A 26331-nucleotide genomic window follows, 5' to 3' on the forward strand; every position below is an offset into this window, starting at 1 on the left:
TAAGTTTGCAACTACATTCAGTTTGAGTGTTACTAATCAAGAATACTTACTGGATTTTGTCAAAGGCTTTTTTTGCATCTACTATGAGCATGTGGTTTTTCTTTTGGGGGGAAAGTACTCTATTATATTCACAAATAGTGAACAAATCTTGAATTCTTGGAATAAATTCGACTTGATCATAGTGTGTTATCAATTGCTGGATTTGATTTGCTAATATTTTGAAGAATTTTACATATAAGTTTTACTGGTCTATAGTTTTCTTATAGTATTTTTCTCTGGCTATGGTGTCAGGTTAATACTGGTTTCATAATATGAATTGAGAAGTACCCCTTCCTCTTTTATTTTCTGTAGAGATTGTATATAATTGACATTACTTTTTTAAACATTTGCTAGACTGCACTAGTGAAACCATCTGGGCCTGGAGATTTTTCTCCCCAGAATGTCTTTAACTACAATTAAATTTTGTTATTAGTTATAGGACTGTTAAGGTTATGTATTTTACCTTGTTTGAGTTTTGATAGCTTAGAGATTTTTCTTTCTTTCTTTCTTTCTTTTTTTTTTTTCTTTTTTTTTTAGGTTTATTTTTGAGAGGGAATGTGTGCACATGAGTGGGGTAGGAACAGAGACAGAAGGGGACAGAGGATCCCAAGTGGGCTTCCTGCTACAGCAGAGAGCCCAATGTGAGACTCAAACTCCAAAACTGTGAGATGACCTGAGCCAAAGTTGGATGCTCAGCCAACAGAGTTACCCAGATGCCCCCTTAGCTTGGAGTTTTTAATGACCTCTAAGTTGTTGAATTTGTGGAATTTTTGTTACTATTCTCTTATCCTTGTAACGTCTTACCCTTGTCAGGTTCTGTAATGAAATTCCTCTTCATTCCTGTTATTATAATTTGTTAGGTCTCTTTTTTTCTTTGTGAGTCTTGCTCGAGATTTATCAGTTTTATTGACCTTTCCAAAGAGCCAACGTTTGGTTTCACTGTTGTTGTTGTTGTTGTTGTTGTTGTTGTTTCTGTTTTCAGTAGTTAGAACAGTAGTACCTTTTTTATTTCATCTCCCTTCTTGGACTCCAAAGTTCTGACATTTTTTTTTTGTTTTATTATAAAAAGTAAAGGACTTGAATATGATCAAAACTGGTGATATTTCATTCTGTAATGTAACTGTAATTAATACTTTAATTTGTATATAGGTTGAGCCTAAAAGTTGAACAGGAGGTGCCTAGCTGGCTCAGTTGGTAGAGCCAGTTGATCTTGGGGTTGTAAGTTCAAGCCCCGTGTTGGGTGTAGAGAACACTTAAAAAGTAAAACCTTAAAAAAAGTTAATTCACATTATAGCTATATAAATATTTTTCATGCCCTAATACTATACCTTGATTTACATTTCGTTTCTTAAATAACGCTTTTTTCTCCCTAAATTTATTCTTTGAGGTTTTTGCCTTTTATTATATCCTCCATTATTTTCGGATTCCCCATTATATAATCTATTGAGTTCTGTTTTCCCTCCCCTCCCTGAAATCTCTCTGGAGCCCATTTTTGTTCCAAACTGCACTAACTACTCTCTAAGCCTTGCTCATAGCTATCATCCTGTGAATTCCCATGATTGTTTTCCTACATTAGATTGTTTCCTAAATCCCATGTCCACTCCATTCTTGGCATGTTCCCAGATTCTGATGGAATATATACTGAAGGACTATGCTATGGAAGGATGTGAAGAAAAGTTATTTCCTGGTCATTTTGTTAAGTTTGCATATGTGACGGTTTGTTGGGTTGGGCATGGAATGCTAGGATGAAAAGAATTTTCCCTGAGAATTAAAAAAAATTTTTTTTAATCTTTATTTTTGAGAGAGAGAGAGAGAGAGAGAGAGAGCGAGCGAGAGAAAGAGTATGAGTAGGAGAGGGGCAAAGAGAGAAGGAGACACAAAATCTGAGGTAGGCTCCAGGCTCTGAGCTGTCAGCACAGAGCCTGACACGGGGCTTGAACTCAAACTGTGACATCATGACCTGAGCCGAAGTCAGACGCTCAACTGACTGAGCCACCCAGGTGCCCCGTTCCCTGAGAATTTTTATGGATTGTTTTACTGTCAGGTACCATCCAGCCCTACTGATGAGGAGGCCAGTCTTACCTTAATTCTTCATCCATTGTAGGGGACTGATTTTTGTTGTTGATATTTTGGAAGATTGCTTGTAGTGATACATCCTGACGAGGAGCTTTTGAAATTCATTGTATTGCTCATTGGTGGGCCATGTTAGTTTGAAGACCCATGTTAGTTAGTTTCCAATATTGCTTTGATAGTATTCTCCTTTCTGTTTTGTTTTCCTGGAACTCAAAATTAACTATGGGAACTCTGTTATGGTTCTTGATTGCTGTGTAATAAACTACCCCAAAAGTTAGTGGTTTAAAAACCTCTATCATCTGCCCACAGATCCTGTGGACTTCAAACAGGGCATACATAGCATGGATGGCTTGTTCTGTACCCTCAAATCTAAGGCCTCTGCTCAGAACACGTGAAAGGCTGGTGATGACTCAAACAACTGGGGGCTAGAGTCATCTGGAGACTTGTTTATATGTCTGGTGATTGGGCTGGGATGATTTGAAGGCTGGCCTCAGCTGAGACTTGACCAGAGCACCTGCACGTGGCCTTTGTATATAACTTAAATCGTCACAGTAGTGGCTCCATTCTGAGAGGGATAATCTGGACAGGGAGCCTTTGGAGATGGAGTGGCCAGAGCTAGAGCATCCCAAGAGAGCAAGGTGAGGGGCACCTGGGTGGCTCAGTTGGTTGAGCGTCCGACTTTGGCTCAGGTCATGATCTCCTGGTCTGTGAGTTCGAGCCCCGCGTCGGGCTCTGTGCTGACAGCTCAGAGCCTGGAGCCCGCTTCGCATTCTGTGTCTCCCTCTCTCTCTGCCCCTTCCCTGCTCACTCACACACACTCTTTATCTCTCTCAAAAATAAATATTAAAAATTTTAAAAATTAGATCACTTCTCCATTCTATTGATTATTAGTGCACTTAGGGTCAGTCCAGACCCAAGGGGAAAAGTTGTAGACTCCATATTATTCCCTTACAAAAGAGGTGAACAGCACAGTGCTGAATTTCCCTTGTAACCATATGAAAAGTAACACTTGATGTAGTATTGAAACGTTGAAATTTTGATGATACCTCTAAGTGAGTCCTTGTGTCTGAAGAGTATTTTCTAGTTCTAGAGCCCACTTATGAAAACAACTGGTAGTAAAGTATAAACAAACTAAGAATGATGAAATCTTCATTTAGAACCAGCAGTAAAAGAGTTGGAGGGCTACATATGGGGAGGAGTGAGAAAGTAAAAGTGAGTTTGAGCATTCAGTAAGAGGTTGTCAGAGAAGAGAGTTGGAGGGCTGTGGTAGCAATGGGTCCCTTCATAGGTCAAGGGGCACAGAGTATGCCAACAAGCCGTGTAAGGAACCATCTGCCTCTGGCCTGGAGATGGGCTCTTTGATTTAAGGTACACGCACCATGTTCCCTCAGTAGCCTATTATTACCAAGGCAAATTTAAGTTCCTTAATGCCAGTGGTGGTCGTGCTATGGATTTCATGTTCTGTTGACTATGATTGCCTTTCTTTGAAGCCTAATGTTTCTTCAAGAACAAAGATGAGTGAAAGTCTTGTCACCTGAATGAAAACCTCACTGAACATTTGGAAATGCAGATTATTAGGCAAATAATTGTCTTCAAAGTAGGGAGGATGAATGTATTCATGATAGTGAACATAGTTTATCGGACTATATACAATTAATTCATTGGTGTTTTCTATCTCCTCAGAAGATAAAGATTCTTTTATATTTGAATTGAAAATACCATTTGAAAAACTACCATATGGGCACTCTGGAACCTGAAAAGCACAGTGAAGGAAAAACAAAACAAGTGACTATGGCTTCTGAAAATCTTGTGTGAACATTACCATAATGTGCTTAAGGGCATTTTTTAGGTTTAGTAATTGCCTGCCCTGGTCATAGCCATAGCCAAAGGGATAAGAAAAGTTGTGCTCCTCAAGTTTCAACTTGCTTTGCTTTTTCCCATAGTAAATACTAAAAATATTTTGTTAACACAATTCTTAGGTTACTAGGATAGCCCACAGAAGTATATTGACTCGATATATTCCTGTTGAGTCAATACTACATTTTAAATGTCCTATTTTAGCAACTCTAATAAATAGCTTTTTATGAACTCTTATCATGGCTTTGTTCCTGTGGGAAATTTCTTCTGGTTTAGAAACCTTTTTTTTTTTTTTTTTTTTTTTTTTTTTTTTTTTTTAGTGCTACAACCTGCTTATTACTTAGATATTGAGGGTGTGTAATAAAAGTTTTTCTAATGCTGATGAATAATTTATAATGGGAACACAGATGTGAAATCAAGGTTTTGGGTTTAATGTTCAGGATCTATCTAAAACATAAATTTTATATTCTATAGGCCAGCTATATTGAAGTCTGTTAAATATTTGTAAGGTGTAATCTATATGAAAAAGTAATTCAGGAGAGCGACCCAAATAGTAATGATAAGAAGTACCATTGTGTGGTTCTATATGAAGTTTATCTGCACTTAGAAACAAGGTTAAATCAATGTAGTGTATTTCATCTTTAGGTAAAACTACAGTATTAAGCAGTAAGGACACTCCCCCCCCCCCCCCCCTTGGCAGCCCCATTAGATTTCGAAACCTGGTTTTGTAGTTATTTCCTCCCCCTTTAAGAATGACTGAATCCTGTATCATAATGTGGAGTAACCTAAAGGATAAGACACAGAAAGAATAACCTCTAGTATGAAAGTATTACCTCTAGACATCCTGAAGGTTTAGAACCATTACCTTCTTGAGAATAAAAAATGTTTAACATGGCTTGTGCTAGATAGGCTACATCTCCTATTGATAGTTCTATGTCTCCTTTCAAGTCCCCTGCCCCAACTCCATTTCTGGTTATCTAATTTAGAGTTTATAAAATCTATTGTGTCTTAAACTTTCATAACTTGTTGAGGGAATAATTGACAAATATACTTGCATATATTGAAAGCATACGACATGATATGATAGACCTATTACTGTCAAGTGGTAATTAACATCATCCATCACCTCATAGTTAACTCACTTTTGTTTTTTTTGACAGTATGTTACTTAGGATCTACTCAGCAACTCTCAAGTTTCAAATAGTGTATTAACTATAGTCCCCTTGCTGTACATCACGTAGGTTGATGCCGTATTAAATTGTACCCACTTAAGTGGCTGTTACGCAAACATTTTCATGGGCACTTAGGTCCTGCTTTATAAAGGCTGGGTTAATCCCTTATCGATACCAGAAGCCATACTTCTGGCTTTTGTCATACTTAATGGCTTTCGTCATAATGCAAATGTGACTTAAAGTAATGGGGTAGGTGCTCAGTGAATGCATACTTCTATTTGGAGGGTAGTTTGACCTGCATCTAGAGCAAGGAAGCCCCTCACGGTTTTATTTAGTGTTGTGGCAAAGGAAATGAGAATGGCCTGGCTGACCACATCAATATGCATAATTGACAAGCTACTCAATACTTAGAAAGATAAGTACTTTCCACTCTTTGGCTATCAAATGTAACTCCGTTTAAGTATTGTACTACAATGTATTGTTCTCTGGCTCTTGTTTGGTCATAAAAAAAAAAAAAAGGCACGTTATGTCGTTACATAGAAAATGACTTATATCCCTCATGTTTATTTGCTAACTCAAAGTGAACAAATTCGAGGAGCTTGAAAAACACTAGTTTGCCTCTAGGCAGGATGGTCCTTAAAACATGAGTGTGATTATGACAGAATGAATAATTGATGGCCCCTAAGGGATGAGGTAGGCACTGAGATTGGAAAGGAAGAAGTACAACTTGATGTGCAAGATGTCATGATCTCGTATGTTGAAAATATTGAAGATTCCACTATAAAACTGTTGCAAGTCACAAACAAGTCAGCAGGATGGCAGGGAGAGAACATGAGCAATGTATTAAAGCCACTTGTATTTCTATACATTTGCAATGAACAATCTGACAATGAAATTTAGAAAACTGTTCAACTTGCAGTACACCAAAATACTTAGGAATAAACTTAAAAGAATTGTCAACTTGTTTTGTAAACTACAAAAAATTATGGAATGTCCAGAAGAGGCAAATCTGGAGAGACAAAGTAGATTAGTGCTTGGCTAACAGTGGGGGTAAATGGCTGGGAGACGTGGAGTGACTGCTCATGGGTACGGGTTTCTTTTTGGGGTGATACAGTTCTGGAATTACATAATGGTAATGGTTGGACAACTCTGAACATCCTAAAAGCCATTGAATTTTATACTTAAAGTGGACATGTATGTACAGTACGTGAATTATATTTGAGCAGCAAAAAAGAAGGTAAGGTAGTCAAAAAATAATTTCATATTGTTAAGCTGTAGATATCTTTTCATGTCAGTAACATATATTTCTGGTTAAATTTTTCTCCCACACACTACAGAGCTCAACTTGAGGCACTGCAAACATGTTTGCATTTTCTCTAGGCTAGGTGGGCTCATACTCTGCTTAGGAACTCTTTGAAATCTAGAAAACATTATGGTAATTTACAGAAGAAATTTTGTTTTAATTTGCCTGGTATGTAGGTGCCATAAATTAGCTTTGAGAATAAAAATGTTTTTATTGAGTTACAGTAAGAATTTAGTTTTAGAGGGGTGCCTGGGTGGCTCAATCAGTTAAGTGTTGGATACTTGATTTTTGGCTCAGGTCATGATCTCATGGTCATGAGATTGGGCTCTGTTGGGACTCTGCACTGATGGTATGGAGCCTGCTTGGGATATTTTTTGTCTCTTTCTCTCTGCTCCTCCCCCTCTGAAAAAAAATTTTTTTTTTAAATGAACCATTTCAGAGTACCTGGGTGACTCAGTCAGTTAAGCGTCCAACTTTGGCTCAGGTCATGATCTTCTGGTTCATGAGTTCGAGCCCCACATCGGGCTCCCTGTGGTCAGCACAGAGCCTGCTTCAGATCCTCTGTCCCTCTATCTCTGCCTCTCCCCACCTCATGCTGTCTCCCTTTCAAAAATAAATAGTAAAATTGAAAATGAACCATTTCAAGACAGCAAAAGAAGAGTATTAAATGGAGCTTGGGGATGCCATGCAGCTCCATAGGTCACATACTCAGGAGGACAGTTCTACCGGTCACCACCATGTATACATTAGTTTTAAATTAAGAATGCTAAATAGAAATTCTTTTTTTTTTTTTAATTAGAAATCCTTAAAAGATTAAAAAACTTTGGGGCGCCTGGGTGGCTCAGTCGGTTGAGCATCTGATTTTGGCTCAGGTCTTGATCTTAGAGTTTGAGTTTGAGCCCCATGTCTGGCTCTGTGCTGACAGACTGGAGCCTGAAGCCTGCTTCGGATTCTGTGTCTCCCTCTCTCTCTGCCCCTCCCCTGCTTATGTCCCTCCCCCTCCCCTCTCTCTCTCTCTCTCAAAATAAACATTAAAAAATTTAAAAAAACCTTTTTTTAAAATTTATTTTTAGAGCGTGAGCTGAGGGGAGAGAGGCAGGGAGAGAGTGTGTGCGTCTTAGGCAGGCTCCAGGCTCAGCATGGAGCCTGACATGGGGCTCGATTCCATAAGCCTGGGATCATGAGCGGAAATCAAGAGTCAGATGCTCAACTGACTGACCCGTCCAGGTGCCCCTTAAAGGGATTTCTCAAGTGCCCACATTACACTTTCCTAAGTGTAGGCTCTGAAATCCATATTCCTAACCTACAATACAGTTGATGATATTAGATAAACGCCAGTTTAGACAACCTGATACGCTCAACTATGGAAACATTTTTGAGTGTTCGTAAAAATCTGACCAACTTCTAAAAATCTTAAGGACAATTTCACGTTGGCTTATGATATTTGACTAGACTTTTAAAGATTGGGATTGAACCAGAAAAGGGCATTGCTCAGTAACTGGATTTGAGGGACAATATTTAAAGAAAAAAATTCCTTAGGGGAAAATCTATATATTAAGCTCAAAAAAGGTGCATGCTCTCGTTAGGGATGTGTGTCTATGTGTGTTTTACTTAATTTGTCAACTTTGAAATTCAGAAAAATGTACGATTCATTTAGTTTCCTATAGAGACTAATTTTAGGCATTAATAATGTTATACCTTCAATCAGAAATATAATTGATTCATGTTAAAAAGCAGAGTTTAATGATTTTTCTGTATAAACTGTCAAGTTGCACCATTCTATGAATATGTAGATCTACTCAAATATTTGTTTCTAGAATAATTATTCAACTACACATATCTATAAATGAATAATTTTGTGATGTGACACTTCATGAGAATCAGACCTTCTAATAAAACTTAATTTTGGGAAAAAGTATGAAAGTTCATGGATGATTATTTTTCTGATCAATTTTAAAAACTAGTCTTGAAAAGTAATCCATATATTACCACACTGGTAATTTTTTTTTTTAACTTTTTAATGTTTATTTTTGAGAGACAGAGCATGAGCTGGGGGGAGGGCAGAGAGAGGGGGAGACACAGAATCCGAAGCAGGCTCCAGGCTCTGAGCTGTCAGCACAGAGCCCGACAGGGGGCTCAAACTCAAAAACTGTGAGATCATGACCTGAGCCAAAGTCAGATGCTTAACCGACTGAGCCACCCAGGAACCCTCACACTGGTAAATTTTTTTGCAACATAGGTTGGCCTTAATAAGGTACTTTAACCCAGAAAGTTCTATTTCTAAGAATTTATCATACAGAAGAAATGGGACAAGTTTACAAGGTAGATTATAAAAATGTTTATTGCAGCATTGCTTTTAAGAGTGTGAAATTGGGATCCATACCATAGAGTTTTAATCAAGTCAATTACAGCGTATCCATAAAATGGAAATGGGTACACCATTAGAATGTTGTTGACTCTCCTGTACCAAAGAGTGGATTTAGACTATAGAAATTGAGAGAGGAAAAGAGGGGAAGAGAGCTAAATGTAAAAGGACTGGCAGGATCCAAACTTGAAAGTGGTAAGCTAAAGGATACTGTCTGTAATTAGTAGAAAATGAAAGCATAATTACATTACTCAAGGTTTTGAAGGTAACCCATAAAGAATTTACAAGTACCGATTAAAAAGTTCACTGGGAGAAATAAAAAACATAGTATATTAGAAGAAAGGACTGGAGGGGTACCTGGATGGTTCAGTCAGTTAAGCATCCGACTTGGGCTCAGGTCATTATCTTGCAGTTCGTGGGTTCGGGCCCTGTGTCAGGCTCTGTGCTGACAGCTCAGAGCCTGCTTTGGATTCTGTGTCTCCCTCTCTCCCTGCCCCTCCCAAGTCTCTTGCTCTCTTGCTCGCTCGCTCTCTCTCTCTCTCTCTCTCTCTCCCTTAAAAAAAGAAAAAAAAAAAAAAAAAAAGACTGGAGGTGGGAGGTGATGAAAATGGTCCAGAGTCCATTGAAGTCTACAGACTGTCTAAACGGGCTAGGTCAAGAAACTGTGACTAGAGCTGTTCACCTTTTTTGGAAGCTTACACTGTTTATGGCCATTCATCTCAAGGTATTTTGTTGTATCATCCATACAGCACACCTGTGTCAAGCTTTCTTGTTGTCATATGCAAACAGAAGAGATTGGAGTTGTTTTTTTTTTTTTTTTTAATGTTTTCTAATGTTTATTTTTGAGAGAGAGAGTGTGTGAGCTGGGGAGGGGCAGAGAGAGAGAGAGGGAGACACAGAATCTGAAGCAGGCTCCAGACTCTGAGCTGTCAACATGGAGCCCGACGCCGGGCTCCAACTCACAGGACTGCAAAATCCTGACCTGAGCCGACATCGGACACTTAACCACCTGAGCCACCCAGGTGCCCCTGGAGTCTGTATTTTTAACAACTAGAGACACGTGAAATGTAAGGATCTTTTTGAACTTCACTGATAAAGGTTATTTTATTTTTTTTTTTAATTTTTTTTTTCAACGTTTTTAACTTTATTTTTGGGACAGAGAGAGACAGAGCATGAACGGGGGAGGGGCAGAGAGAGAGGGAGACACAGAATCGGAAGCAGGCTCCAGGCTCCGAGCCATCAGCCCAGAGCCTGACGCGGGGCTCGAACTCACGGACCGCGAGATCGTGACCTGGCTGAAGTCGGACGCTTAACCAACTGCGCCACCCAGGCACCCCGATAAAGGTTATTTTAAAATCTTACAAATTTCTGAAAGAAATAATTGGTGGAACCATTAGATATAGAAATAACTACAAAAGAAACTAAAAAGTGTTGGAACATTTTGGGAGAGACAAGAAGTTGTATAATCATACGTATTTCTTTGATTTAAAACAAAATTTAGGGGTGCCTGGGTGGCTCAGTTGGTCAAGTGTCTGACTTTGGCTCAGGTCATGATCTCATGGTCCGTGGGTTCAAGCTCCGCATCGGGCTCTGTGCTGACAGCTCAGAGCCTGGAGCCTGCTTCAGATTCTGTGTCTCCCTCTCTCTCTGCCCCAACCTCCATCACACTCTGTCTCTATCTCTGAAAAATGAATAAACCTTAAATTTTAAAACAAAATTTAAAACTTTAATACTGTGTTGAAATAGGAAAAACTTTAATACTGTTGAAATAAGAAAATGTTCATATATATTCAAGTGGAAAATCTGTATTGCTAAATAATATATCTTCACTTTTTTAAAAGTTTGTTTTGAGAGTAAGCATGAGGAGCGTGAGTGGAGGAGGGGCAGAGAGCGAGAGGGAGAGCGAGAATCCCAAGCAGGCTCTGAGCTGTCAGCGCAGAGCCCATTGTGGGGCTGGATTTCACAAACCAGACTGAGATCAGGACCTGAGCCAAAATCAAGAGTCGGATCCTTAACCGACTGACCCACCCAGGTGACCGAGTGTTATGAATTCTTGTAAGTTCTTTGTTTCTGTAATTTTTTTTAAACGTTTATTCATCTTTGATAGAGAGTGCAAGTAGGGGAGGGACAGAGAGAGAGAAGGAGACACAGAATCTGAAGCAGGCTTCAGGCTCTGAGCTATCAGCACAGAGCCCAACATGGGGCTCGAACCCACAAACTGAGATTGTGACCTAAGCTGAAGTCGGATGCTTACGTGACTGAGCCACCCAGGTGCCCCTAAATTCTTCTATAAATATACAAATGTGTGCTTTGCCCCTTTTTATCACATATGATGTCATATTGTATGCACATTGCTATGTCTTGCTTTTTTTCTCTCACACTGTCTTAGTTTTTTGTTGGTACATAAAAGAACATCCTCATTCTTTTTTTTTTTTTTTTTTTTTAACTGGTAGCACAGTATTTATTGCATGGATGTATCCTAGTTGGTTTAACTTTCTATTAATGGATATTTAAGTTTTCAGACTTCTTCAAAAAATTTTTTTTAATGTTCATTTTTGAGAGTGAGAGACAGAGCATGAGCAAGGGTGGGGCAGAGAGAGAGTGGGAGACACAGAATCAGAAGCAGGCTCCAGACTTTGAGCTGTCAGCATGGAGCCCGACGCACAGCTTGAACTCACAGACCGTGAGAGCATGACCTCAGCTGAAGTCGGACACTCAACCAACTGAGCCACCCAGGCGCCCCAAGTTTTCAGACAGACTTTTGAATATTAATAATGATACAAAGAATTCTCTTGTTTACACCATCTTACATTTGCATAAGTTTACATGTAGGATAAGTTCCTGTAAGTACAATTCTTGAATCAAGGCATATCTGTGTTGGCAGTTCGGGTAGATTTGGCCAAATTGTCTTCCAATGAAGTTAAAATAGTTGACCCTTTAGCAATGCATGAGCGATTTTATGTTGTAATTTCTTAGATAACATTGACAATGTTTAAGAATTTCTGTGTGTGTCTACATGAGTGATCAACCTTGACAAGTGACCTTCATGTGGACAAGGATAAAGTACGTACTTCTTATCAGGAATAAGAGGTGAGATTTATTATAAACCATATTCTAGAAATAATAGTTGAGTGCAGTTTGGATAAAGTACTTGGCCTTGTGAGGAGGGAATGTGAAACCTAGCAGGGCAAGCTTCCTAGTCATATATTAAAATCTTACATTGTTAAATCTGAAGTTTCAATTTTGGATGCAATAATCTAGGAAAACCATGACTGAGTTGGCAGAAGATAACTAGAATAGTTACAAGGATACTTGGGCTAAAAAAAAAATATTCTTGTTTGGAAAAACAAATGACAACTAATGAGGGTGGAATGTGTTAACTAAATTTGATAAACTAAAAATAGGAATTTTTGATCATTCTGTCTCAGATATTTAGAATTTAGAGGCATATAAAACATTGGCTTCATTTAAAAGAAGCCAATTCTACTTCTTGTGCTGAATCAAATTCCAGATGGATCAACTATAGGAAAATATACTTTTTTCAAAATTCTTTTTTTTTTTTTAAGATTTTTATTTTTTATTTTTTAAGTAATCTCTACACACAACAGGGGGCTCAAACTCACAACTCCAAGACCAACTTTTGCATGTGCCACTGACTGAGCCAGCCAGGTGCCCCTCTCTGCATATTCTTGATTGGAGACGGCCTTTCTGAGATTCTGTAAAATCCAGAATTCATGAAGATGGACAGACTAGGCTACAATCATAAAAGGCAACCAGATTAGAATAAATGTTCGCAAAGCAAATGATACATAAAATACTTAGAAAGAGCTCTTAGGGGCACCTGAGTGGCTCAGTCGGTTAAGCGTCCAAGACCCTTGATTTTTGCCTCAGGTCATGATCTTATGGTTTTGTGAGATCCAGCCCTGCGTTGGGTTCTGTGCTGACAGCTCGGAGCCTGCTTGGCATTCTCTTTCTTTTCTCTCTCTGCCCCTCCCTCATTTGCATGCTCTCTTGGTCTCACAAAAATAAATAAAAGCTTTTTTTTAAGTTTAATTTTTTTTTTACAAAAGATAAGTGCAGGGTGCCTAGGTGGCTCAGTCAGTTGAGAGTTGGACTCTTTGGCTTAGGTCATGGTCCCAGGATTATGTGATCGAACCCCATAAGAGATTCTTTCCAGGCCCAACCCCTGCCCTGTCTCCTGTGTGCTTATGCTGTCTCTCAAATACATAGAAGCACACCAGTAGAAAACTAGAGGAGATGAACAAAAGAAATAAACCTACTGACCAAAGTCAATAAACCCGAAACTGTTAAATCTAACCTAGTAATGAAAACAAGACCTGTTTTATCCATTTCATTAAATGAAATGCAAAAATTGGCAAAATGCGATGTTCTGGGTATAGAAAAATAGACCTTGTCTTGTATTCTTTTTTTTTTTTTTTAACATAGGCATTTGCTTTATTGCTTTAATTCACAACCTGGCTGAGTCACACTTGCTCTGGGAACCATAATTTTGAATTTCTGGACTTGAATGCATCTTAACTATTCTCTTCATGAATGGAAAGTGGGGAAAAGAAAAGTGTCAGATGTAAAAGCCAGATACACAAATAGCTGTAAGAGAGAGTATGACTTAGTGTCACTTACCCAGAAGAAAAAGTACTGGGTTCTTTTGCTGCCTAGGGCATACGTATACCCAAAGTGTCTCTTTTTTTTTTTTTTTTTTTTTTTTTTTGCTGCAATTCTTTATTGGGACTTATTCTTAGAGGTAAGAATAAATAAACTACCTAGGAATGGAAAACTGGAATACATTTTTTTAAAAAAACACCTAAAACAATTATACTTTATAAATAAAAACTAAATTTGGACTAGCCTAAGTGAAAGGTAAATTGTTGGAGAGGAAGCTTTCATAATGACATTTGATTTTATATGAAATTCAAATGATAAATCAACTGAGTCATTCAAATAAAAGTTTAGCTCATAATAATTTACCTTTAATAAACTGTCTGAAGAATTGTCATGGTACCATATCTAGGGAATACATTTAGTCCTTGTATTCTTTTTTTTTTTTTTTTTTTTTTTTTTTTTTTTATTTTTGGGACAGAGAGAGACAGAGCATGAACGGGGGAGGGGCAGAGAGAGAGGGAGACACAGAATCAGAAACAGGCTCCAGGCTCCGAGCCATCAGCCCAGAGCCTGACGCGGGGCTCGAACTCACGGACCGCGAGATCGTGACCTGGCTGAAGTCGGACGCTTAACCGACTGCGCCACCCAGGCGCCCCTAGTCCTTGTATTCTTAAAAGCAGTTTGGTGCAATGTATATTAAACTCTAAAATCATCTATTTTTTTTTTAAAATTTTTTTTAACGTTTATTTATTTTTGGGACAGAGAGAGACAGAGCATGAATGGGGGAGGGGCAGAGAGAGAGGGAGACACAGAATCGGAAGCAGGCTCCAGGCTCTGAGCCATCAGCCCAGAGCCTGACGCGGGGCTCGAACTCACGGACCGCGAGATCGTGACCTGAGCTGAAGTCGGACGCTTAACCGACGGAGCCACCCAGGCGCCCCTAAAATCATCTATTTTAAACGTTCTCTAATTTAGATTTATTTATACTATTAATACATAGTATCTGAATTATTTGCTTTGTAAAGTAAATTCCATCCAAATTCTTTCCTGAGGTAAGATGTTAATTTGTATGATAAAGACATTATGGGTGGGGCGGCGCCTGGGTGGCTCAGTCTGTTAAGCATCCGACTTCAGCTCCGGTCACGATCTTGTGGTTGTTAAGTTCGCGCTCCACATCGGGCTCTGTACTGACAGCTCAGAGCCTGGAGCCTGCTTCGGATTCTGTGTCTCCTTCTCTGTCTCTCTGCCCTTCCCTTGCTTGTACTCTGTCTCTTTCTCTATTACTCTCAAGAATAAATAAACGTTAAAAAAAATCCTTAAAAATTAAAAAAAGACATTATTAGGGATCAATTTTATACACATTTTTAAGATGTAAATGTGAGGATACTTTTGCACTTTTTTGTGTAAGTTTAGATTGAAATGTATAGTTGTAGGTTTCAGATCCAAGGGTATTTTCATAAGTTTTCTGTGTTGGAGATGTTACATTTTTGAACTCAGAAATTTTCGTAGTTTCCAAATACTACATGAATCCTCCTTGAAGTTCCCGTTTTAAATTCTAGTCTCATTAAAAAAAAATAGCTAAACAAAACCATAAAATCTTGCTCCTAGAGATACCATTATTAAATAATCTGGTATAAATGAATTTATTCAAAGTGAGTTAAATTGAGCTTTGAATACTAGGTTGAATCTTGAAAGTATTTTCTACCAGTAAGAATTATAGAATGAGAACCTCTGAAAATGAGTGCAAGTTCATTAATCCAAACTGAGCTGAGTAGACCACTGCGTGATACAGGTTATAGAATAATTTGTTATAATTGGGTTTTAGGAGAAAAAGACAGATGGCTTGAAACCTCTCTTTTTTTAAAATAAGTCTTCAATTGCAAAAAAAGGTTGTATTAATTTACTTATAAGTCAAACAGTTTACTGAAGTTCTGGAAACATTGAAGGATGTTCTAGAAAGGGCTCAGTATTTAATAACCTTTCACTGTGGGTCTTGCCAATGTGGTATTATCTGTTGTAAATAAGAGTTTTAGGACCCTTTGGAGGGAAGAATTTCCATAGCCTTTCTGTTCTTGTTTTTCCTTCCCATTCTTTCTTCAAACATGAGAAGTACAATACAAAACAGTCTTTTCAGGAGACTTCTCTACTGTTAGCTTGGAATGGAAGGGAGTTCTATGAAAGACTTCACTAAATTATGTAGATAGCATAGCAAAATAACAGGGATTTTGGAATCACAACTAGAGTTCAGGTCTGTCTCTCTACTACTTACATATATATAACCTACATATATATTTATATATATATACTGCCTACACACACATATACACATACTATATATATAACCTACATATATGCTTATATATATAATGCCTACACACACATATACACAGACTATATGTGTGCTATATAATCTGCTATATAATCTTTGGCCTTTAATTTCTTAGAAAATGAGGATGGTCCTATTCGTAAGGAGAAACTATTTGGGGTAAACTAGAGTCTTTGGAAGGGAGGACAGAAGCCCGCGGAATGTTCATTAGCCTTTTTAAGTCTGTTTTGTGACTTATAAAATGGAGTTAATCTCTTCTTCATGGGGTTCTCAGATAATGAAATCTGATACACGTAGTGCTTGGTATGCACAGGCACTCAATAATTGTGAATTATTGTTACTATTATTGCAGTCATGTGGTGTCTATTTATGGAATTACAGCCTCTTTGGCCTTATTCAGTATTCTAACGAAAGATGAATCTGCTAACCTGGTGGGTAGATAAAGCCTTTTGCTTTGAAAGGCTATTACTAGAAGCAAGCACAGGGTGTATGCAATGAAGTGTGACTATTGGACAGCAAGAAAAATAGGGGTCTGAAGTAACAGCCCCTTATCCAAGCAGAAAACAGAGTCTGACGCAAGCAGTGCTTTCTAAATGGCTGTGAATGGAACAACCTGGCAGGAAATTTTTCCATCGAGACTACTAGTAATTACCCTAAGTGAGACTAAACTGGAAAATGTAAGAGCAATGGAAAATAAAAGAGTACCTGTATTGAATGGGTTAAGACTCTATTGTACTTTAATTCAGAAACAAACTTTGGTGGTTGGAAAAAGTTGAAGTAATTAATTCTACAGTAAATTGTGCTAGATTAAATTTATTGGGGAGAAATCTCAAATCCCCCCCCCCTTTTTTTAATGTTTGTGAGAGAGTGAACGAGGGAGGTGCAGACAGAGAAGGGAACAGAGGATCTGAAGCGGGCTCTGCATTGACAGGAGGCAGCCCGACCCGGGCCTCAAACTCACAGAACTGTGAGATCGTGACCTGAGCCGAAGTCGGACGCTCAAACAGCTGAACCACCCAGGCACCCTGGAATCTCAAATTCTGTATGCAGTCTCTAAATATAGATCTAGGGTCCACATTGAATCAGCTGCCACGAGCCAATTCCAACTGGACTTCTCATCATATATTTTTGACCTTGACAAATTCATAGAATAAGTTTTTAAAAATTCCAAGAAAATATTTTTTGATGGGATAAAAATTTTGGAGTTTTGTTTTTATGGGCCCTTTGATCTTTTCTCCCGCCATTTATCATGTTGGTTCTCTTTATGTATTACAGTGTGCAACCCACAGACAAACAGCTAGAATTTTAGATGAGTCCATTAAATTCAGGCAATATTTGGGTACTTACTGAGTACCTGACAATGTGCTAAATGCCAAGAATATAGAGAGACAAATAGGACATGGTCTTGTCCTCAGGGCATTCATAGTCTTGTCAGGTGATAACAGCCAGTGATGAATATGATAGGCAGCATAGCTAACGTTTATAGAGCAACTTAAAATCTGCGTGACCATTGAAATGCTTTATATATGTTAACTCAATCCTCCCAAGGGCTTTGATGTAAGTACTATTACTTTGTTTTACCAATAAAGACCTTGAGGCCTAAAGCTTCTAGTAAGTTGCCCAAAGTGAGCTGGCAGGGCAGGAATTTCATTGTAAGCTCTCTGGTCCTGTTCTGCCAGGCAGCCCCGTGAGTTACTTCTGTTTTGGTCAGAGTTTAGCTTATTACAATTATGACTTCAAAAGCCTATTATTCTTTAAGCCTTTAAGACATACCCTACAGGGTGCCTGGGTGGCTCCGTAGGTTAAGTGTCCAATTCTTGATTTCGGTTCAAGTCCTAATGATCTCGTGGTTGTGAGATAGAGCCCATTGGGTTCTGAGCCTGCTTGGGATGCTCTCTCTTCATCTCTGCCCCTACCCTGTATGTGTGTATGCACAGGCTCTCTCTTAAAAACAAAAAACAAACAAACAAAAAAAACCCTACAAATATTTCGTGGATTTATATTTTGTTAATATTAAAAACATTTGCTAGTACTTAAATTAATCCTATTAATACCATTTATGAATTTGATGAGAGTTCCTTAAACATTTCAAACCATACTTAGATATTTAATATATCTGATTTCTTCAAGTATTGCAAACTTCTAATAAATTTTTGGGGTATGGTTTTAATAAAGTCACAATCTCAAGAATTTTGAATAGTTTAAGAGCATACACTAGTGAGCATAATGGTTATAAAAGTTATTACTACTATAAATAAAACTTAAACAAAAATGTTAGTTCTCTCTCTTCATCCAAGGGTTACAGCTTTCTTTACCCAACCAAAATAGTTACTGTAGGGTTGTAGGTTGTAAATATAGGTCTTGGGGGATCAATAATTATAGGCTTGGTGGGTTTTTTTAACACATTTTTTAATGTTTATTTTTGAAGTCGAGAGAGAGCGTGAGCAGGCGAGGGGCAGAGAGAGAGGGAGACACAGAATCTGAAGCAGGCTCCAAGCTCTGCTGTCAGCACAGAGCCTGGCATGGGGCTCTAACTCATGAACCTCGAGATCATGATGTAAGCCAAAGTTGGACGCTTAACCGACTGAGCCACCCAGGTGCCCCAATAATTCCAGGCTGGTTTTATTGACATAAACCCCTTTAATAGTAATGGGATTGTTCATGCTTGCACTTCTTTCTGTATGTTGTACTTACCCAATTTTTGACCACTGTGGCTTACCTACTTGAGAAGTGACAGGATTCTGCAGTCCTCATCCAGACCTTGCCTGGGCACCTTTCCTGTTTGATTTGCACGGGTGGAAGTTTGTCCTTTAGTCATATGTCATAATTTGGGTTGATTGATATAAATTTAAATAAATATTTAGGAGAGTGAGGGAGAGAGTGCCCACAGGAGTAGGGGAGGGGCAGAGAGAGGAGGAGAGAGAGAATCCCAAGCAAGATCCACACTCAGCCCAGAGCTTGTCGCGGGGCTCCATGTCATGACTGGGAGATCATGACCTGAGCTGAAATCAAGAGTCTGATGCTTAACCAACTGAGCTACCCAGTCGCCCCTTGATGTAACATTTTAAATTAATATTGTTAGAAATTCAGGTGCATGGTAATCTTTTACCACAGGTCATCTCTAGCGCAAAAAATATCTTTTATGTGAATTAAGAGAAAGATGCCCCTGTAGGCAGATGACATAATGACAGAAAGGCTCCAGGTCAGCTAGGTAAGCCTGACTGGTGTTGAACCTCCACGTGCCCTCTTCACCACAGGTGTCATACAGTTCAGAAGATTTGTCCCCCTTTTGAATATCATTAAGACTTCTGAATTCTCATGGAAACAATGGTTGGGTTGCCATTTGGCCCTTTAACTGGCTCCTTTCTAGACTTTCTGGCAGAAACCAGCTATTGCAGTCCCATCTTGATTTCCACCCTCCCCCACCCCCATCCCCACCCCCTCCAGACTAGAGTCAGATATTCTCTTTGGGGCCAGTATCTTTTGTGGCAGAGCAGTATTGGATACTATGGATATGGCAGAGATGTGATGGCACGTGACATTGTTCTGTTGCATTACTGATACCGCCCTTCAGAGACAAAGCTCTCAAAGATCTGTTTTTCTCGGGCCATGGTGTTTCCAGTTTAACTCAGACTTCATTAAATCTTGTATGATTCTAATTGAAAAGATTTTCTGTCTCCTATTTATCTTTCTTTGAATCTCCCTCTTACTCTTGAGCCAACAGCTGTTGCCCCTCTGTCCTATACATACAACATTTCCTTATCAACTTCGATATTTGCAGGCAGGCCAAACTCGGTAGTTATGTTAGGGCTGTCGAAACTTCGTCTGATGTCATTGGATGTGTCCCTTCTTAGAACCTGCTGCCTCAGCCAGGCTTTGTTTGTAATCCTCCTGCAGTGCCCACCCAACCAGCTGTCTCCTTTGTGCCCATGTCCCTAGTCTTTGCTTCTTCCTTTCTTTGGTTTTCTCTATCCCAAAACCCAAATCTCACTGCACCATGGATTTTTTGTTTAGTAGAATACTTTGTCAAATAATTGTATTTTCCGGTTTGGAAAGACAGGTGAAAAATAATGGGTGAATCTTCAAAATGCTTTTCTGTCCTTGAGGTTTTCTGTTAAACCTGATACTAAGTTGCCTTGGTGGAGTTGGGTGTTCAGGTGGCTCAGCTATATTTATAATGTTTGATTCCTTAAAATGCCTAGTAGGTACACAGATGGATGTTTTGTTTTCTTTTAGACTGTCACTTAGGCCTGAAATATATATATTTTTTTACACCATTCTTGTCTGAATATCTTGATTATTGGAGGGGTGGGAAAAAATGGATCATTAGTCTGTAGTAGATAGATGTATAATGATGTATGGATGTTCAGTCAGTATTACTCAAGGATTAGGCCCCTACTGTGTGCCAGACAGTGTTCTAGGCATGGAGGCTATGGTGTCCCTAAGATAATGTCCCTGCACTTGTGCGTTCTGTATCTAGGTGGGGAACAGACTAAGCGAATACACGTGAAATAAAATATCCTGATAAGTGTTGCATACAGCACAGAAAATGTGCATATGGACCATGGTACAGAGGAACTATTTTGGATAGGATGGGGCAGGACAGGTAACATTTGAGCAGAGACCTGAAAGAAATAGGGGAGTAAGTAACCTGAAGATCTAGGGTAGAATGGTCCACAAGTAGAAACAGGGATCCTTAGACAGGAATATATTTGCATACTTAAGGACCAGCCTTTCTAGAGAAAAGGAAGCCAGGCGAGGGATGGTGGGGGTTAAAGTCCCAAAGATCAGCAGGGGTTTGTAAGGCCTTGCAGATTGTGGTAAGGGGTTTGTTTTTAACTCTAGGTATGATAGGGGAGTGTTTTGGAGGGTTTCAAGCAGAGAAGTGACAGAATCTTAGTGACCTTTCTGAAAGATTACTTTGGTCATTCTGCAAGGGATTGATCATAGAAAGCAGGTGTAAGGCAGGAAGGCCAGTTAACCATTGTAGCAGTTCAGGTGAGCGAGAATGGTGACTGGCACCAAGGAGGTAGACGTGGTGAGAAGAGGTCAAATTCGGGATATTTTTCAGAGGAGTGGAAGTGAAAAGTTGAGGAGGAGGCCTAGGCTTTTGGTTTGAACAATTGGATGAATGTTGATACATCTCTTACCCCCCAATAAAGGAGGAACATAATTTGAGAATTTAATATAAAGCTTGATACACTTGGTATGTAGCCTGGGGAGGGATGTTAAGTAGGTAGTTGGATATGTAAATCTAGAATGCAGAGGAGTGACTGGGATGGGCATAAATAGGGGTCATCAGTGTATAGATGATATTTAAAACTTGGAGACTAAATGGGATCAGTACTCAAAACGAGTTAGTGACCAGGGAGAGGGGAGGAGTTCCAAGAATGAAGGTCCAGAGCTCTCTGACTTCAAGAGGTCACTGAAATGAGAGCAATTTGCAAAGGAGATTGAGGTCGTGCGGCCATTAAGGAGAAGAGCCAGGGAATTGTGGCGGAAGCCAAGTGAAGAGATTGTTTCAAGAAAGAAGTTATCAAAATAAGATGAGGGCTAAGAATCGATCATTGGGTTTAGCCAAATGAGAGGTCATGGGAGGTCTTCATAAGTGGTTTCATTGGACAAGACTGATATGGAGCATGTTGAGGAAGAAATGGAGACCGTGGATGGAAACCATTCTTTCAGGGGTTTTTGCTACGAAGAGAAGTAAAGAAATGGAGTGATCGCAGAAAAGAGAGAGGGGATCTGGAGAAGTATTTTGGTTTTAAAGGTGGGAAGTATTTCAGGCTTTTAATGTGGTAATGGGAGTTGTCCACTAGAGGAGGAGAACACAGTGGCGGAGGGGACAGCCTTACCACAGCCTCACCTTTGTGGGCCCCCTCTAAACTGTGTGGAGCTGGCAGTCAGGGAAGGGTAGTTTTACCGGAAGGAATTATCCAACATTACATGAAAGATGAAACATTGGGAAGAACATGAAATATCTAACAGATAAATAACAATTATGTGTAATAGATACGTAACAATTAGGGCTACACAACATAGAACTACTATTTAGCCACTAAAAATCATTATGTTTGTGTATCAATATGTGGACATTTTTTGAGTTTAATTCCAGTATAGTTAACAGACAGTGTAATTTCAGGTATACAGTATAGTGATTCAGCACTTCCATACATCACCCACTGCTCATCACAGCAAGTACACTCCTTAATTCCCATCACCTGTTTCCCCACCCCCCCCCCACACACACACACACACCTCCCCTCTGGTAACCATCAGTTTGTTCTCTCTAGTTAAGAGTCTATGGGGCGCCCGGGAGGCTCACTCAGTTAAGTGTCTGACTCTTGCTTTGGACTCAGGTCATGATCTTAGGGTTGTGAGATTGAGCTGAGCATTGAGCCTGCTTGGGATTCTCTCTCTCCTTTCTCTCTGACCTTCCCCTGCTCATGCATGTGCACTGTCTCAAAAAACAAAACAAAACAAAAAACTGTTTCTTGGTTTGTCTCTTTCTCCCGCCCCCCCTTTGCTTGTTTCTTAAAGTCCACATGTGAGTGAAATCACAGGGTATGAGATCACGACCTGAGCTGACGTTAAGAGTCGGATGCTTAACCGAGTGAGCCACCGAGGTACCCCTAAAATGGGTCTATATTTTGGCTTTTTAATCCATTTTATTTCAAGTTTTCGGTTTATTTTTGCTTTTATTTCCCCATTATTGGATAAATCCAGTATTTCCTTGGTTTGAAAGTTGTACATTCTACTTTTAATCTTTTGATAGCTGTCCTTAACTCCTAATTTGATTAATACACATACTTGTGTTTGTTTTTCCTATTGAAAACCTTTTTCCTATTTTAAACCATTAAATGTATGTATTGCCCCCAACATACTTCAGAAAAGACAGGTATCTTAGATGTATCTAAGATGTTTCCCCTTTCTTTCTACAACCCTCTCCCCACTGTGCCCCATCACCCAATAAAAGTGCTTTGATTTCTAAGTAATTTTAGTTCTGGAATTGCTATGGATTTACTTTTTTTGTTTTGTACCTTACACAGTGGTAAACTGGTATTCCAGAATAGGTATTTCTTCTTTTTAGAATACTTCTAAGAAAGTCTTTGTGTGATAAATCTTCTGAGGCCTTGTATGCTTGAAACAGATTTATTTTACCCTTGTATTTAAATGGTAATTTAAGTATAAATTTTCAGTTTCGACGTTCTTCCCCCTCACACCAGCCCCCACCCTCATACCTTTGAAAATACCCCTCAGTTTCTTAGAACCAGCGTTGCTTTTGAGCAATCTGGAGTCGGTCTGATTCTTGGTTCTCCTTTATACATGATTGACTTTTTCTCTATATATAAACTCTTGGAGTTTTTCTTTCTTTTTTGTTACTTTTCATCTCATTACACTGTAACTAGTTGTAAAACCCACCTTCCGCCCGCCCCTGCTTTTCTGTTTCCTTTTTGAATCCTTTCAATCCAAAGCCCTGCATCTCTTTCTAAATCTGGGAGTTCTCAATTATTAGGTCATTAGATATATCTCTCTTCATGTCCCCCACACCCGGGCCTCCTATTACACAGAGATGGTAATGCTTCCCCTTCAGTCCTCTACCGGTTAATGTTTCTTGAGTGCTCCCTCTTTTTTTCCCTTTCTGGTGTCTTCTAGGAGAGTTTCTTAACCGAGTCTTGTGCTGTGTAGCCTAGCTGTTGGGTTCTTGAATCTCAGCTCTTAGAATTCACATGCTGTTAACTCTCCTTGGCTCTCACTGTCATACTACTTGTTCGTGCTACGTGTTTCCAGGTACGGAGTCCATCTTTGAAGCTCTTTACTAATCTACTCTTTTCCATACTGATCCATCAACTTGAGTTTGGGCTGATATGGATGGTTTGATTTTGTTTTTCTCTATAGCAGTTGTGCCCCCGGGGCAGATTCATCTATTTGCCTAGGAGTTCTTTTTTTTCTGGGGCATTAGCCATCTGCTCTGTTGACACATCCCTGGACATCCCTGGCTTGTTGCCTCTGAGAAGTTTCTCTGACAATAGCCGTCACCCCACCTTGGCTGTGAAGGTGCGTAAGGAGTGGAAGGTGCACTTGGGGCTTTGCAGTTTTTTGTACCTATTATTTAACTGCTCCCCAGCCCGGCCCACTCGAGTGTACCACTGTAGTACTGAGCAGTGGTGAGCAGTGAGCAGTGGGGGCAATCTAGAGAAAGCAACACCCCTAAAGAAACTGCTCCCCTACCCGGGCTTCTCCGTGGCACCTGCTCTGGGCAAGCAAGGGCCTCTCCTCCCAGCTGAAATCTGGCAGCCCTCTGTTGCCTAATGTTTTCTCACTGCTTCTATGTTTCGATAACCTGTCTCTGGAATCTCTACCATTGAGTTGGAAGCTCATCCTAGTTTGCCATCTTGTGGAAACTGTGTATAACACTTGAAAACATTAAAGGAGGTTAAAAAGATAAGGATGGAAGTATATACATATTCCAGGGCTCTTTTTTTAAGTGTGTTTACTTGGGGAGAGAGTGAGAGCAGGGAAAGCAAGCACGTGAAGAGGGGTGGGTGGGGGGGGGAGAGAATCTCAAGCAGGCTCCACGCCCAGCACAGAGCCTGACGCAGGGCTTGGACCCACCAACTGTGAGATCATGACCTGAGCCAAAGTCAGACGCTTAACCGACTGAGCCACCCAGGTGCCCCTCCAGGTCTCTGTTTTAATGATTACCTCTTCCACAACAACAAGCAATTTGGTTTTTTAGGTAAGATGATACATTTCACTTTAGTATTCTCATTTGAGTACTTATTTTTTGTTACAGTTTTTTTTAATGTTTATTTTGAGAGAGAGAGAGAGAGAGAGCAGGGGAGGAGCAGAGAGGGGTCCAGAGGATCCAAAGTGGGCTCTGTACTGACAGCAGAGAGCCCGATGCACAGCTCGAACTCACGAACTGTGCGATCCTAACCTGAGCTGAAGTCAGCCGCTTAACCAACTGAGCCACCCAGGTGCCCCTGAATACTTATTTTGAGCATTGGATTCTATTTAAACCAATCAAATATTTAATATGTATCTTCTATGTCTTGGGAACTGTTTTTCAGCTGTGAGAACACAGCAATAAACAAAGTGGACAAGAGTTCCTGCCTTTATGGAACTTATAGAAGGCAATAAACAAGATAAAAATATAAAATAAAAACTATTTCTTAGTGAGTTGAATTTAACATGGGTTGTGGGCTAGCCAAGTAAATGAGGGGGAGTGAGAGGGACCTGGGAGTTTAGGGTCTAATTAAAATGACTGACAATAGAATGAACTAAAGCTAGATCGGGTGGGGAAAGTGGGCACGAGGGTGGTAGGCACAAGGGATTAGAAGTGAGGCAAAGGATTTTTGGAATTGGGGATGCTAACGGGAATGATCTAAAAAGATAGGAGGTGGTGGTTGGACAGTAGATGTTTGGAATTGAGATAATGGCAGGGTTGTAGTAATTGTGAATGTTGAGTTCAAGGGAGTAGCCGTGGAAGAAAGTGACTATAAGAACAGTGTACAATAAGAATGTTGGAAGAGAGACTTCCGTTTGTGCCTGTGAAATTGAGTAGTGGGGATGAGATATACCCTCCATCCCTAAACAAGCAGAAATCTGTAGCAGGTATATTGAAGTAACCATTTTCAGATGTTGGACAATGGGCAATGAAGGAAAATGATCCCTGAGAGAAGGTGAGCCCTGTGATTGCCCCGGCTTATTACCTGGAGGTCCTAGTACAAGGAGGGGCAACCTAAACAGAGCCTGGCAGTCTCCTTGAGTTGGAGACAGAGTTGAGAGTTTAGGGAGATCAAAGAGATAGGAATTTATAGAATATTGGAGAAGAGAGAGAGCTCCAGAGATCTGCCAGTGTTTCTTCCGAGTCTTCGGTAGAGTATGAGATGTATCTGTGTGAGGAAGCCGCTCAGGGCTGGTGAAAAATGAGGGATGGCCTTGGAGTCCTGGGCTTCCTGTGGTGACTGGAATAAAGGACATGATGGAATTAGTCCTGCTGGTTTCCAGGCAGACAGTGGTGGAGAAGCTGTGAATATTGTGTGCAGAAAGGGCACAGGGGCAAAAAGGGGCAGAAAGAGGGAGCATCTTGCCAAAACACTCAGAGTTCTGGAGTTCCCACTTGACCTTGATGATGGAGGAGGTCTGCAGGGGGATTGTCCCACTGTAAGTGTTACCGTTCTCCCTTAACTCCTGCTAAGGGATGCGTGGAGTCCTGTGAGGGGTTGGACTTAACACCGTTGAACCTCCAAGAATCATGTTAATGTTCTCCTTTTCCTAGACACTTTTTTTCCCCAGAAGAATACACCCCTAATTGATGGCTTCAAAACAGGATTCATTTAACAAAATGTGTTTTCCAGCAAATTTACAGAAGACATCGGTTCCTTTAAGAATCACTTCCATTGTTTATATGTACATATGTGTTAGTGTGTGTGTGTGTGTGTGTGTGTGTGTGTATAACACATCCATATTCTAGTAGTAATTTCAGCCTAAAGATCATTGCCTAAGGTAAATTCCCAGTAAAGGAGACTTTCCGAGGCCCAATTAGAACTTCTCGAGGTTGGAATGATCC

At 39.8% G+C, this 26331-nt stretch overlaps 1 protein-coding gene across 4 annotated transcripts in view; it reads left to right on the forward strand.

Moving 5' to 3' along the window:
• CNNM2 (cyclin and CBS domain divalent metal cation transport mediator 2) overlaps positions 1-26331 on the forward strand; it is a 143270-nt gene that overhangs the window by 67117 nt on the left and 49822 nt on the right. The window lies entirely within an intron of this gene.

Source organism: Panthera tigris, chromosome D2 (genome assembly GCF_018350195.1).
Source record: "Panthera tigris isolate Pti1 chromosome D2, P.tigris_Pti1_mat1.1, whole genome shotgun sequence".
In the NCBI taxonomy this organism is placed as follows: domain Eukaryota; kingdom Metazoa; phylum Chordata; class Mammalia; order Carnivora; family Felidae; genus Panthera; species Panthera tigris.